Source organism: Rattus norvegicus, chromosome 6, assembly GCF_021556685.1.
Source record: "Rattus norvegicus strain SHRSP/BbbUtx chromosome 6, alternate assembly SHRSP_T2T, whole genome shotgun sequence".
In the NCBI taxonomy this organism is placed as follows: Eukaryota; Metazoa; Chordata; class Mammalia; order Rodentia; family Muridae; genus Rattus; species Rattus norvegicus.
The window spans coordinates 76,154,781-76,168,029 of NC_141539.1; positions in this window are offsets into that span (position 1 = coordinate 76,154,781).

Consider the following 13,249-nt stretch of genomic DNA (forward strand, 5'->3'; position numbering starts at 1 on the left):
TAAAAATTCAGAAGTCTGAACAAGAGTCAAAAGAGATGTGACTTGCTAGAAATGCAGAAAGAGGTAGTCAGGTCTGTAACCACTCTGTCCCCTAAACACTTGGAGATGCTTATACATGTCACTTGAAGACATGTAATGTTTATGGCAGTGCTGTTGAAAATAGCAGAGACCTGCAGACAACCCAGCTTTCTACTGCTATTGTTTGGACGCGTGTGCTTTTCCTCTTATTTGGCTGATTTCTGTGCCCCATAAGGGTCCGTTGTGGTAGTCTGGTCCACAGGTGGCGCTTGAGGCGAAACTTTGGGAGATGGGGCCTTGTGGGAGATCCTTACTAAAGGGACTTAGTGCCTTGTGGAGAGATCCCAGAGAGCTGGCTACAGCCTCCCACGTTCAAGGTTACAATGCAATGATAGCTGAGCTGTCTACAACACAGTAGTGAACCCTTGCACACAGCTTTACCTGGAAGTTCTCAGCCTCGAATTTGCAAGCTCTGCATCCTATAGATATCTACACAGACTAAGATATCCGGTGACAGAAGAGCGGATAGAGCCACTGTGGGTCACACCGAACACTGTACACCAGTGGAACTTAGATTTTTATTCTGTGTGTATGAGAGTTTGGGCTGCATATATGTCTGCCTGCCACATATGTGCCTGGTGCCTTCAGAGGCCAGAAAAGGACATCTGATTCCCTGAGACTGGAATTACAAACAGTTGTGAGCCACCATGTGAATGCTGGGAATTGAACCAGGGTCCTCTGCAACAGCAGCCAGGGCTTCATCACTGAGCCATCTCTTCAGCCCCAACCAGAGCTACTTTTAAAGAAGGAATGGATCTAAGGAACAAAAAGAAAACTGTTTACTGTTAAACTATTTGCAATATATCATTTTATAAAATTTAAATCCAACTAATTTCTGAGTTGGCCATGTGCACATAAATACACACACACTTGTGTGTGTGTGTGTGTGTGTGTGTGTGTGTGCGTGATAAAAATCTGAAACATAAGGGAATGATGAACGATAGGACCATGTAACGGCACAGCAGAAGCGCTGGACCCATGATTCAGGTATGAGTTATTTTGGGGGTGTGAAACAGAAGCATTAGTCTGGCCTCCAGACTCACATGCACACATGTGCATACACAGCCTGTGCACAAACACACTTATACACACATACACTCACTAGAGACCCAGCGACACAAGTGATCTGGGATAATGAAGAAAATGTGACAAGTGCTACAATGTGCACTAAAACATGGGCACCATTATTTATCTTTGTAAGGTTACCAAGAAATTGGCACTCATAAGTTCTTGACTCTGACATGAATTAAGCTATATATATTTTTTTAAGGAAGATTAGAAAGAAAGCCATTTTTAGAAAGAAAACTGTATGTGGGAAATGAGATGCTAGTGTTGGCGCAGGAGAGTGGCAGTCAGTAACAGGACCAGCAGAATTCATCACAAGGACGCAACGTGAGAGAGCAAGAGCCTGGACGAGGCTGGTGGCTGTGGGACTATCCAGTGTTGCACAGCTTCTCCTGGGGAAGCATGAACAAACGTCTACTCGTGCCAGAAAGGAACCAATGACAGACCAGAATTCGTCCCACCAAAGTCCCCCTTTGTGCTGCAGTGAATTGGTTAGGGTGTCTGGTAGGACTTTTGGTGAGAGGTTAGTTACAGGAGTGTAACTGAATCAATGGTAGAGACATCGTTAAAGCCCTCCAAAGCATGGTGACATCCTGTGCAACAGTGGCTCTCAACTTATGGGTTATGACCTCTTCAGGGGATCAAATGACCCTTTCACAGGGGTTACCTAAGACTACTAGAAAACACTGATATTTATACTACAGCTCATAACAGAAGCAAAATCACAGCTATGAATTAACAACAAAAATAGTTTTACAGTTGGGGTCACCACGACATGAGGAGCTGTATTAAAGGGTCGTGACGCTGGGAGGACTGAGAACCACTTCCTTGAAAGCTGCACGCCTGAAACCCCATGCACAGCATGCAGACAGCTAGAGTCTCCTCCCTAGCAGTTGTTTGATATTTGTATAGCTATGGGAAGGGGTTTATGAATCTTTTAAGTCTCCAGAGCTTTCTAAGACAGGAGTTTTGTTTACTTCCTGAGTCTTGGAGACGTCATGGGTCTCTCTCCAGGATGGAATATTTCAGTTTGGAGGACATTGTTACCCAGCATTTTACCTTTTTCTCAAACTCTTACACTTTTTTTCTTCTCCCTCTTCCACAGGGTTCTCTGAGCCTTGCAGAGTATGGTATAGATGTCGGGTTATTTTCCTCAATCTATGGCTGAACATCTGACTTCTGTATCATGCTAACACTCAGGAGACTGACCAGGTTTGAGTCTCTGTAGTGCACCTCCCATTGCAAAAAAATAAAAAGTTTTATTCCATGCCTGATTGACACTGACAGCAACAATGATCTATAAGTATAAGCATGCATGTTTAGAAAGCAGCAATTCAAGTAAAAAAATACCAGTTCATTTCCCAGTGGGCCCTATGAACTTTTTCTGTGGCCTAAACTTTCAGATGTTGAGTTCCTTCCTGTATAGCAGGCCTTAAATCCAGTTGTGAAACAGTTGCTTGAACCTATAACAGCCACACCGCTATTGCAACTGTGAGAACATCTTGTCTGACCTGTTAGTGTTGTAGCACATTGGGTTTATAATTAGGCAAGACTATTGATAAAAATGCTCTCCTAACAGCCCTTATAATACCTTCGGTACTGTGAAAGCAAAACACATACTAGAAAGGGGCTTCTCATTTGATCCTTTCTTGGTTTCTCCATGTCCTATAACCAAACATATGATGCTGTGGTTATGTGAATAAAAATGGCCCCATAGGCTCATGTATTTGAATGCTTGGTCATTAAGGAGTGGTGTTATTTGACAGGGGTTAGGAGGTGTGGCCCAGTTGGATGAAATATGTCACTGGGAGAGGAGGGATTTGGGCTTTCAAATACTTAAGCCAGACCCAGTGTCTCTACTGTTGATCCAGATATAGAACTCTCAGCTGCCTCTCCAACACCATGTCTGTCTGTGCTACAGGCATATATCATTGTCACGTTTCCTGCCATGATGATGATGATGGACTGAACCTCTGAAACTATAAGCCAGCTCCAAACAAGTGTTTTTCTTTATAAGAGTTACCGTGGTCATGGTGTCTCCTTACAGCAATATATCAATGAGATGATGTCATCGTAACAAGAAGTTCAATCTGCATGTAATGGACAGCAGAAACAGTACCCTCCATGGGTTGTAGGACCTCCCTGGCCAACAACTCCTAAGGGAATATTTATTCCGTATCTGAAATGAGTGGACATTTGTCTCCCCCAGGAAAAGTTACAAAACTGGCACCCAAACAGTGACAATAGAACCAAAGATGCTCAGGGAGAAGTGGAGGCATGACTCCTACAGCGAGTGCTAACACACACACGCGCACACACACACACACACACACACACACACAAGCACACACACGCGCACACACACGCTTACACTGCCTAATTCCTGTTGTCAAAATCCAACAGTCTAAAAGGATGAATAGAAGCATATTTCAGACAGTGCTGTTAAATGCGATTTATTATATTATTAATGACCTGTCAGATTCAAGGTGTGATTAAGACTTCTCACATCATAAATGCTCATCAGATCTTGTGGAATCCCTTTTATGTGAAGTCACAGGGATGAATCCTTTTTATTTTATTTGTTTTATAAGCTGCTCTCCATCCTTTCATCAGAATGAGGACTTAATTGATGCGTTTTTGGTGAGATTTTAAAATCATTTGCCTCTTATGTGCAATAGGAGCCATGTCAGAGTCCCTCGTCTAATTGGGCACAGACTTTAAGAGCAAGATTCTAAGTAAAGAGAGGGTGTCATGGTTATTCTCTTGACAACTACAATTAAACTTAATAAAGCTCATATTTTAGTCTATTTGGGCTAATATAGCGAAATATACCAGAGTGGGTAATTTGTAAATAATACCAGCTCATGTCTCATGTGACTGGAGCAGAGAAGTCTAAGATGAAGTCCCCAGTGAATTTGGTGCCCCGTGATGATTTGCCTTTTCCTCGGGGTTGTCTTTCCATCTCCCTCTCATCTCCTCTTATTCCCCATTCTCTTCCTAAAAGTTCTCCTTCTTTTCTCAAGTCTTTTAAACAGTGTGTGTAAACTCTTTTTCATACATATTTATGATTAGATTTTTTTTAAAAATCCCATTTCCTGCTAATACTCCCCCTCCTAACTGCCCCCACCCCTAGATATATGACTGTTATGATCATGAACTCAGAGCAGCTGTGACTACCACGTGATCAAACCAACCAAAATTCTGACAGAAAACTAGGGAAGGAACTCTCAGGCTCTGACCTAACTGAGGAGCTGTTGGCGAGTAATATCTGTTGGAAGACAGGAAATGGTTCTTTGAGGACGGTAGGTTTCCCATGGTCCTGTTGATGGCCTCACGCCCTTATACACATTGACAGTGCTAATTGGACTTAGTGGGTTATCAAAAAATATTTTATTTGAATTTTTTTGAGACAGGGTCTCATATGGCCCTGTCTTGCCTCAAACTTGCTATCTCCTATCTTCAGTGTCCACATTACAGGCTCATACTACCAGTCCTGGGTTATGTGGTAGAGGGGATTAACCATTATAGACAAGCATATACCACTGTTACATCCTCTCTCTCTCTCTCTCTCTCTCTCTCTCTCTCTCTCTCTCTCTCTCTCTCTCCATAGAATCTAGATATAAAAGAAAACATTTATTTTTCTGAATCTCGCTTTTTAAAACCTGGCGATTTCTGGTTCCATTTTCCTGCCGGTGACATTATTCTGCTCTCTTTGGGTACAAATGATCAACTGTGATACACACTGGGCTGTATTCATTCACCCGCTGATGAGCACACAGACTCAGCCTATAACGTGGCCATTAGAAATCATGCCAGGCTTCTCTTTTTAAAGATCTCTGTCTCTCTGTCTCTGCCCCCCCCCCACCTCTCTCTCTCTCTCTCTCTCTCTCTCTCTCTCTCTCTCTCTCTGTGTGTGTGTGTGTGTGTGTGTGTGTGTGTGTGTGTGTTCATGAGTTTATATGCACCTGAGGAGGCCAAAAGGCATTGGATCCCCTGGAACTGAAGATACTGGCTATTGTGTGTTGCCAGATGTTGGTGCTGGAGACCAGGTCCCTAGGAAAAGCAATTTGTGTTCTTAAATGCTGAGTCAACCTCTCCAGTCCCCAGGCCAGTTTTTTTTTTTTTTTTGTTCTTTTTTTCGGAGCTGGGGACCGAACCCAGGGCCTTGTGCTTCCTAGGCAAGCGCTCTACCACTGAGCTAAATCCCCATCCCCCCCAGGCCAGTTTTATAATGACATGAATCCAACTCTTTTTTTTTTCCATCTTTATTAACTTGGGTGTTTCTTATTTACATTTCAATTGTTATTCCCTTTCCCGGTTTCTGGGCCAACATCCCCCTAACCCCTCCTCCTCCCCGTCTCTATGGGTATGCCCCTCCCCATTCTCCCCCCATTATCACCCTCCCCCCAACAATCATGTTCACTGGAAGTTCAGTCTTGGCAGGACCAAGGGCTTCCCCTTCCACTGGTGCTCTTACTAGGATATTCATTGCTACCTATGAGGTCAGAGTCCAGGGTCAGTCCATGTATAGTCTTTGGGTAGTGGCTTAGTCCCTGGAAGCTCTGGTTGCTTGGCATTGTTGTTCATAAGGGGTCTCGAGCCCCTTCAAGCTCTTCCAGTCCTTTCTCTGATTCCTTCAACGGGGGTCCTGTTCTCAATTCAGTGGTTTGCTGCTGGTATTCGCCTGTGTATTTGCTGTATTCTGGCTGTGTCTCTCAGGAGAGATCTACATCTGGTTCCTGTCGGTCTGCACTTCTTTGCTTCATCCATCTTATCTAGTTTGGTGGCTGTATATGTATGGGCCACATGTAGGGCAGGTTCTGAATGGTTGTTCCTTTGCCTCTGTTCTAAACTTTGCCTCCCTATTCTCTCCCAAGGGTATTCTTGTTCCCCTTTTAAAGAAGGAGTGAAGCATTTGAATTTTGGTCATCCTTCTTGAGTTTCCTGTTCTGTGCATCTAGGGTAATTCAAGCATTTGGGCTAATATCAACTTATCAATGAGTGCATACCATGTGTGTTTTTCTGTGATTGGGTTACCTCACTCAGGATGATATTTTCCAGTTCCATCCATTTGCCTATGAATTTCATAAAGTCATTGTTTTTTGATAGCTGAGTAATATTCCATTGTGTAGATGTACCACATTTTCTGTATCCATTCCTCTGTTGAAGGGCATCTGGGTTCTTTCCAGCTTCTGGCTATTATAAATAAGGCTGCTATGAACAGAGTGGAGCATGTGTCTTTGTTACATGTTGGGGCATCTTTTGGGTATATGCCCAAGAGAGGTATAGCTGGGTCCTCAGGTAGTTCAATGTCCAATTTTCTGAGGAACCTTCGGACTGATTTCCAGAATGGTTTTACCATTCTGCAATCCCACCAACAACGGAGGAGTGTTCGTCTTTCTCCACATCCTCGCCAGGTTCTGCTGTCACCTAAGTTTTTGATCTTAGCCATTCTCACTGGTGTGAGGTGAAATCTCAGGGTTGTTTTGATTTGCATTTCCCTTATGACTAAAGATGTTGAACATTTCTTTAGGTGTTTCTCAGACATTCAGCATTCCTCAGCTGTGAATTCTTTGTTTAGCTCTGAACCCCATTTTTAATAGGGTTATTTGTCTCCCTGCGGTCTAACTTCTTGAGTTCTTTGTATATTTTGGATATAAGGCCTCTATCTGTTGTAGGATTGGTAAAGATCTTTTCCCAATCTGTTGGTTGCCATTTTGTCCTAACCACAGTGTCCTTTGCCTTACAGAAGCTTTGCAGTTTTATGAGATCCCATTTGTCAATTCTTGACCTTAGAGCATAAGCCATTGGTGTTTTGTTCAGGAAATTTTTTCCAGTGCCCATGTGTTTGAGATGCTTCCCTAGTTTTTCTTCTATTAGTTTGAGTGTATCTGGTTTGATGTGGAGGTCATTGATCCACTTGGACTTAAGCTTTGTACAGGGTGATAAGCATGGATCGATTTGCATTCTTCTACATGTTGACCTCCAGTTGAACCAGCACCATTTGCTGAAAATGCTATCTTTTTTCCATTGGATGGTTTTGGCTCCTTTGTCAAAAATCAAGTGACCATCGGTGTGTGGGTTCATTTCTGGGTCTTCAATTCTATTCCATTGGTCTATCTGTCTGTCTCTGTACCAATACCATGCAGTTTTTATCACTATTGCTCTGTAATACTGCTTGAGTTCAGGGATAGTGATTCCCCCTGAAGTCCTTTTATTGCTGAGGATAGTTTTAGCTATCCTGGGTTTTTTGTTATTCCAGATGAATTTGCAAATTGTTCTGTCTAACTCTCTGAAGAATTGGATTGGTATTTTGATGGGGATGCATCCAACTCCTGATGACGGAGGTCTGTTGTCCTACCTGATTAAGACTCTACCTTTGGGTTAAGCTACAACATAGGGATGCATCCCTGTCGCAGCATACTATAAACATTGCCTCTTTCCAGTTACTATCTGTAATGCTATGGATTTGCATACATTATAGGAGTGTTATTTTATCTTAATTTGTCCATCAATGTTGACACACAAGCCTTTCTAATGATTTTTATCAAAATGGCTAGCACACCTCACGCCTCTCAGCCCTCATTTCCTCTACACTTCTGACATTATTGTTGATCTTGCCCTTCCTTGTTGTTGCTGAAATGAAGCTGGAGCTACCTGTACCCAGATATTGAGTGTGCTGTTTTGGGTGTCCTCTTTTCGAGATCCTCTGATGGTGTTGTCACTGAAAATACGTCAGGTATTTATTGGAATAGCTGAGTCTGCACATCTGTTCGCCTTTACCTCATTCATGGGACTCTGCAATCCACTTGAAGGTCTTTCTCATTCCACTGGGGTTTTCTTGAATTTGTATTGTTTCCTGCCGCTCAGATTGTCTTGTTTATCCAGCAGAACACGTGGGCAAGGATCTAACTGCTTCCTGTGATTGCATAAAGTTTATTTTGGGAACTAAACTCTGAGGTCCTCCCTTCTCCACCATTTACTGGCTGTTTTCCTTGCAGACGAGCCTGTAGGCCCTTAGGGGTACACACTTTTGTACTGACCGATGTTTCTCTTACTGAAAAGAAATGTCCCGTGCTTTAAATTCCTGTCCTGGTGTATTTTGGAGGAAGATGAAGTATCCTCTGTGTCACCTCACTGGCTTCCTCAGGCTCCAGCAGTACCAGTACTTAGTCTCTCCTGTGATATTTTATAAACATTACCCATGACATCACCTATAAGCAAAACCATCCAAACCCATCATTAGTTTGTCTGTGTTTTGTGAAGAACAAGTTTCTCTGTCTTGAGTCAGTTAGTGATTACTTTCTATTGACCCAGGAAGACTGTCTCTCCTTAGCAGGAATTTTCACATAAATAACCCTTCTTTATCTATCTCAGGATTCAGCTTTCATTATACTATCAAAAATGAAGACTCACAGTAAACTTTCCTCATGGATCTGGAACAGCAACAGGAGGAATGCCATGTTGTGAAGATATGTCACCTTAGCTGTGAGACCAGGGCCTACATCATCTTTTTCCAGAATGATAGCTTTACTGGTGGCCTTTTAAGGATGTTTTTGCATCCCGGGCTTCTAGAGTGTGACTGTGGATCATTTACATATTTCTAAGTGCATATTTTCAACCATGGAATATTTGCTAACCCTTTGGTTTTGGTTTCACTTCACAGCTCTGTTAATAAAAATCCTTGTTTAAAGTAATTTTCCTTGAAAAATCCTAGGATCCCTAACAGGCTATCATTTAAAGTAATAATAGAGTTACTGGTGGCCACTTAAGTAAGGGCACTAAAATTGTCTAAGGAAAAAGAGGGAATAGACTTCTTGGTTATAGGAGAGACCAAATTATGGACATAATTTCCTTTTCATGTGGTTAATTTTTCTGTGTTTGACCATACCTAACAACATGGATTTTAACATTGTACACATGTGTAGAGTGTATCGTGATCATATCTACCCTTCTCCCCTCCAGTACTCAGGGCTTCCTCCCAACACATCTCGCTCCTACTTCATGTGCTGTTCTTTGGTGGTGGTGGTGGTGGTGTTGGTGCTGTTGTTGTTAAATTTTAAAACCCACCTAATTCAATTAGTGGTACATAGACCCATAATGGCATGGGGGGTCATCCGCTGGGGCATGGTCAACTACCAGTAGCTGTCCCAAAGAAAAGTGACTGTCAGGAGCTGGAGAGATGGCTCAGCACTTAAGAGCACTGACTGGGAGATGCAGGATAGTGAAAACTATCCTCAACAATAAAAAACTTCTGGGGGAATCACCATCCCTGACCTCAAGCAGTATTACAGAGCAATAGTGATAGAAACTGTATGGTATTGGTACAGAGACAGACAGATAGATCAGTGGAATAGAATTGAAGACCCAGAAATGAACCCACACACCTATGGTCACTTGATCTTTGACAAAGGAACTAAAACCATCCAATGGAAAAAAGATAATTTCCAACAAATGGTGTTAGTTCAACTGGAGGTCAGCATGTAGAAGAATGCAAATAGATCCATTTCTATCGCCTTGTACAAAGCTTAAATTCAAGTGGATCAAGGACCTCCACATCAAACCAGATACACTCAAACTAATAGAAAAAAAAGTGGGGAAGAGTCTCGAACACATGGGCATGGAAAAATTTCCTGAACAGAACACCAATGGCTTATGTTCTAAGGTCAAGAATTGACAAATGGGACCACATAAAAATTGCAAAACTTCTGTAATGCAAAGGACACTGTGGTTAGGACAAAATGGCAACCAACAGATTGGGAAAAGATCTTTACTAATCCTACATCTCATAGAGGACTAATATCCAAAATATACAAATAACTCAAGAAGTTAGACTCCACAGAGAGCCAAAAATCCCTGTTAAAAAATGGAGTTCAGAGCTAAACAAAGAATTTTCAACTGAGGGATACCAAATGACTGAGAAATACATAAAGAAATGTTCAACATCCTTAGTCATCAGAGAAATGCAAATCAAAACAACCCTGAGATTCCACCTCACACCAGTAAGAATGGCTAAGATCAAAAACGCAGGTGATAACAGATGCTATCAAAGATGTGGAGAAAGAGGACCACTCCTCCATTATTGGTGGGATTGCAGACTGGTAAAACCATTCTGGAAATCAGTCTGGAGGTTCCTCAGAAAATTAGACATTCCACTACCTGAGGACCCATCTATACCTCTCCTGGGCATATACCCAAAAGATGCTCTAACATATAGCAAAGACATATGCTCCACTCTGTTCATAGCAGCCGTATTTATAATAGCCAGAAGCTGCAAAGAACCCAGATGCCCTTCAACAGAGGGATGGATTCAAAAAAATGTGGTATATCTACACAATGGAGTACTACTCACCTATCAAAAACAATGACTTTATGAAATTCATAGGCAAATGGATGGAACTAGAAAATATCATCCTGAGTAAGGTAACCCAATCACAGAAAAACACTCATGGTATGCACTCACTGATAAGTGGATATTAGCCCAAAAGCTCAAATTACCTCCTAGACCACTTGAAGCTCAAGAAGAAGGATAATCAAAATGCGAATGCTTCACTCCCTAAAAGGGGGAACAAAAATACTCATAGGAGGGGATATGGAGGCAAAGTTTGGAGCAGGGACTGACGGAACAGCCATTCAGAGCCTGCCCACATGTGCCCCATATATATATATATACACAGCCACCAAAACTAGATAAAATTGATGAAGTTAAGAAGAGTATGCTGATAGAAACTGGATATAAATGTCTCCTGAGAGACACAGCCAGAGCATGTCAAATACAGAGGCGAATGCTAGCAGCAAACCACTGAACTGAGAACAGAACCCCCTTGGGGGGGGAGGAATTAGAGGAAATATTTGAAAAGAGCTGAAGGAGCTTGCAACCCCAAGAACAACAATGCCAACGAACTAGAGCTCCCAGGGACTAAACCACTACCCAAAGACTATACATGGACTGATCCATGGCTCCAGCTGCATATGTAGCAGAGGATGGTCTTGCTGGGCACCAATGGAAGGAAAAGCCCTTGGTCCCAGCAAGGTTGGACAACAAGTGTAGGCGAATGTCAGGGGTGTGTTAAGGGGGAGTGGATGGGGAGGGGAACATCCTTGTAGAAGAAGTGGAGGAGGATGGGATGGGGGTTTATGTCCGGGAAACCTGGAATGGGAATAACATTTGAAATGTAAATAAAATAATATCCAATAAAAAAAAGAGAGAGCACTGACTGCTCTTCCAGAGGTCCCAAGTTCAAATCCCAACAGCCACATGGTGGCTCACAACCATCTGTAATGAGATCTGATGCCCTCTTCTGGTGTGTCTGAAGACAGCTACAGTGTACTCAGATAAATAAATAAATAACTCTTTAGAATAAACAAAAAACAAAAGAAAAAATTGTGTTTGCCAAAAAAAGGAAGAAAGAAAGAAATAGATAAAGAAAGAAAGAAAGAAAAGAAAAGTGACTGTCATCCCCCAGTAGCTATCAAATACCAATAGCCCTTCAGTTGGTTGGGGGAGTAAGGGGGCACATTTTTACGGGTCTTGTGTAGATACCTCACTGCTGCAGGTTTATGTATGCTGCAGCCATGTCATCTCCAGAAGACAGTTTTTCCCAACAGTCTGTGCCTTATCCTCCAGCTCTTTCAATCTTCTGTCCTCTCTTCTGTGATGTTCCTTGAGCGTTTGTGGAGGAAGGTGGATAGAGATGTTCATGAGCTCATTTTCAGCACTTGCGACAGAAGTGCATCTCTGTATTAACTACTATCCATTCTGAAAGCTTCTCTGGCCAAGGTTTGGAGTAGTAAAAAACTTAAGTATTTAGAAGAACGAATGTTTGAAAGCATGACCCTTTAGTGAAATGACATCAGTACTGACACTAGGACTTCCCTAGCAATGGACCATGTTTACAGTAGCAGACATGAATTGCTTCCTGTGGAGCAGGCCTCAAATCCAACCTTGAGAGTGGTGGTTCACCCCACTCTATCTTGTCACTGTTGTACCAGTGAGCACACCTTGCCTAAAAGCAAGCGTGTATTGCAGCAGATGGGGTCCATTGTTAGGTAATACCATGAAGGTCTTTTCCAGGAACCTGGAAACCTCTTTTCAGGACAATGAGAGACAGCCAGTAGAGAGAATTTCCTGGTCAATTCAAGGTTGATTTTCCTATGTCCTACAACCAAAGCATGTAGTTTCTTTAGCAATGAGGTTTTGCTATGTAGTTAAGGTGACAATGACAATAACCTGTTCTCTTTGAATGGCTTTGGGGACTCCCTGCCAATAAATCCCAGGGAGGTAATTTCCAATATTTATTTTCAGATTGAAGAACAGGTTTAGAAAGGTTCCTCAATTTACCATGGTTGAACTATCAAAGAAAACTATACTCAAGAATTATGACAAGCCTACATTCTTTGGAATAGTCTATAGTAAGAAATGAGTATTGTCTTAGGCAGGGTTTCTATTCCTGCACAAACATCATGACTAAGAAGCAAGTCGGAAAGGAAAGGGTTTATTCAGCTTACACTTCCAGGTTGCTGTTCATCACCAACCTGGAACTCAAGCAGGTCAGGAGGCAGGAGCTGATGCAGAGTCCAGGAGGAATGTTACTGGCTTGCTTCCCCCGTCTAGCTCAGCTTGCTCTCATATAGAACCCAAGAGCACATGAGATGGCACAATGGGCTGGGTCCTCCCACCTTGATCAGTCTTAAGAAAATGCCTTACGGCTGGGTCTCATGAAGACATTTCCTCAACTGAGGCAACTTTTTCTGTGATAACTTCAGCTTGTGTCAAGTTGACACACAAAACCAGCCAGTACAGGTATCAATCAGTGGGGGTTTTGCTTTTTATGCGTAGCATCACACCAAAAGTCTTGTGCCTGCTAAACAAGCACTGTCCCACTCAGCTATGTCTTTAGCCTTATATAACTTAGGTACCACGTACATTGCCTGTGTTATTCATCAGTTATCCCTTAGTCACATTTCTGGAGTACAAAATGTGAACTTGAGAAATTTTAACTCAATTTATTGAGAAATTCACTCAATAAATTGGAAAGAACTTTGTGCCATTCTTGTTGAATTAAATATTAATCAAGACTATAACATTTACTTAAGGCTCTTACTC